The sequence below is a fragment of the Nelusetta ayraudi genome, unplaced genomic scaffold (genome assembly GCF_046127955.1).
Source record: "Nelusetta ayraudi isolate G7.1 ecotype Tasmania unplaced genomic scaffold, CSIRO-AGI_Nayr_v1 ptg000139l, whole genome shotgun sequence".
NCBI classification, from domain to species: Eukaryota; Metazoa; Chordata; class Actinopteri; order Tetraodontiformes; family Monacanthidae; genus Nelusetta; species Nelusetta ayraudi.
In genome coordinates, this window is record NW_027466189.1 from 593,769 (window position 1) to 596,995 (window position 3,227).

Genomic DNA, 3,227 nt, shown 5'->3' on the forward strand with positions numbered 1-3,227 from the left:
CGCTACCCTTTTTGAAAAGGTCTCCGTTGCGCGTTATTTTAATATGTCCATCTCTTTTAGAAGAGAAAGCATCGCCCCGGTCTCATCCTCTCTCCAAATGTCAACATTCTTATTCGCGTTTGCTGGTTGTTTCGCGCCGAAGGCAATAATTCTAATTTTTTCATCGCGATTAACGCACACGGTGCTTTTTGAACCTTTGGCCGCTCCGTAGATTGTGGAAACGGGAAATGAATTGACTCACAGCACACAGTCACACGCTTGCAGCCGGCTTGTAAGCACAACAAAAAAAAGAAAAAGACACTGAGCGTAGATGAGCACTAGGAAGGACTAACATGGATAAGGCGTCAATTGTAAATGGAAAGTTCCACTTCAAAACCCTGCCAGATGGCAGTCTTGACAGGACAATAGTGATATGCATTTACTGTAAAGCTGTATTTAGTTTCCACCGGAGTACGAGCAGTCTTACGTTTCACTTGTCTGCGAAGCATACAGCTGACGCGGAGAGCCCTCCGCCCCCTTCTGAGGTAAAGCAAACCACGTTGGATGGTGTGGCACGGAGACCACTGGCCGCGTCCACCACACGCCAACTTTCAACAGCGGGGGCTAAATGGGTGTGGCTACGGCTTGCAGGCCAATTAATGTGGTGGAGGACGAGGGTCTGCGCGATATCATATATATTATACTGACTATGGATGAATATGACACTGACTGGATGATTATGGCACTGACTGTGGATTACTATGGATGCTGAACAGCTGTTATAGGCTATACTGCCTAACTGCACTATATCAGTTGAGTCCTGTACTGTATTGCACTGCCCCCTGGTTAATGCACACTTTATTTATTGTTTTGATTTAATTTAATTGATTTTGTGCATCACAGTTTGATGCAATGCATAAGTGTCATCCTTTTGTCTTAATGGCTGCTGAAAAAAGGGGATGAATAGTTCAAGTTGGAGTTGAAAAGTAAAATAGAGAAATTTTGGTAGTACTAGTAATCATTACTATGTAATGTTACAGTTATGCCCATCTGTTATCTTTGTTGGGCTTGACTTTATGATTATTTTTTTTTTACCCTGTGCATCTTTTGTTTTGTTAGTCGTACTTGTCATTGCTCCAACACGAATAAACATGCTGCATCCCACTAGATGGCGCATTTGCCTTATTTACAAGCACCACGGTCATCAGAGCTGATCGCTGCCACTCTCAGCAGCGTGCGTCTACTAAGGTCTACTAAGATTCCACAATCTATTACACCTCGTGAGCAAAACAGGCTACAGGTAAAATTAAACATCTTCAGTTGATCAACTCAAGCAAGTTAAACTGATTTAAAAACAAACAAACACTATAATACTAGGAAAAGAATCCTCTATATGTCAATAAATACAACAGATTGAATATTCATAAAAAAAAAAATGCTTACTTTAAATAAGAAAATCCAACAAACCAACAAGTGCAACACTAAAACGCAAACCAACAATCAAAATAATGCTTAATTGCCTTAGTTTCGTCCCACACTTATCAGCTTAGCTACTAAGAATAACACACATTATTCACCTGGACAGAAGGAGGTTCTGAGGAATGTGTTGGTCCTGGAGCTTCCTGGTCAGGATGTTCGGGAGATCCCTCTGGCTCAATGTCTGGAGCGCCAACATATTTTAGAATTGCTCCTGCAGAGACAAAGCTCATTAGATCATCAAGCAAAATAGATCAGAAGCGCATTTTAATATTTTATTATTACAGTGATGTTGCAGTAATATAGGAAAATTAAAAATGAATTTGTTTTTAAATTAAACATTATGGTTGCAGTGTCCCTTTAAAGCTTTTACCCAATTACAAAACTGTCATTTTTAAGAGTTTTTGGCATTACTTTACACACTGTACTAGTTAAAGTAATAAAACTAAGATAAATGACCCACTGCCACAACAGTCTAAAATAGTCAACACCATGCCAAATAAAGTATTTCCATAAAATATTTCTTTGAATTATAAAACAGTAGCACATTTCTAATTAAGGGCCTACAAAATACAAACTAAGCTTAGTAAATTCATCCTAAGTTAAGGCTAAAATAACATTAAGAGTCAAATATGTGAACTGAACAATAACAGGGGACTGACTACAACAACTACAAAATGCCCTCCGTCCCTCCCTCCCTCCCTGTTAGAATGTGAATAAACGGGTGTGGAGTCAATCACTCATTCCCATGGCAGGATAGGCCAACTTGGCAGGACATGGTCAACTTTCATAAAACAAACAAAAACGCTGATTCATGACGAACAAATATTGGCCAGCCAGCTAACATTTATCCGACGCTAGCTAGCTAGCTAGCTGGCTAGCAGGACAAATAAACAAACTTGGGGGGGGGACAACAGCGTTTCACCTCCACCTCTCCAGCCCACATCACAAACAAATAACTTACCTTTCCCTTTTGCAAGTTTTTCTTGATCAGTTTTCTTTTCCTTCCGTTTCTCCGCACCGCTGGGATAACTCCTTTTTGATGCCATTATGGTGTCTGTTTGTTTTTAATCCTCTCGCTAACGGGAACGAATGGTAGCTGTCAATCATTCACATCATACCTGTCGGCGTCGCCGGCCCGCTACGTCACAACCTGCGTGACAGTGCGGCAAGCCCCCAGATGGCGTCCCATTCCTTTCAATGAAGTTGCTCACCCAGCGCATGGCTCCCAAAAACTTTTTGACTTCCGCATTGATGGGATAATAGAGCATGCGCAGTTGTGTCAGTGTGGAGACCGTCACTGACAGAAGTGCGCGCTCACGGACTGTACAAAATTCAACATGGAAATCAATGTATTTTTTACGGAACAACTGACGATTGTTGTTTGGAAATTTTAGAAATAATAATAATAATAATAATAATAATAATAATAATAATAATTATTATTATTATTATTATTATTATTATTATTATTATTATTATTATTATTATTATTATTATTATCATTATTATTATATTAATAAAATAGTATTATTATAATAATATACTATTATTTGTGTATTAAACAAGTGAGCAATGTGCCACTGAATAATAAATGATAATTCTTTGAAGCAACTCTCTATGGACCATAACAGCACTGCCACACATATTTTTTAATGAATAACCTCTTTGGAAAGCAGACAAAGTAATGAAATGATTGGTCTATTTATTTCATCAGAACTAAAAAAATAAATAAATAAAAACTCAACGATCTTGAAAGTTCCTCCCTTTCT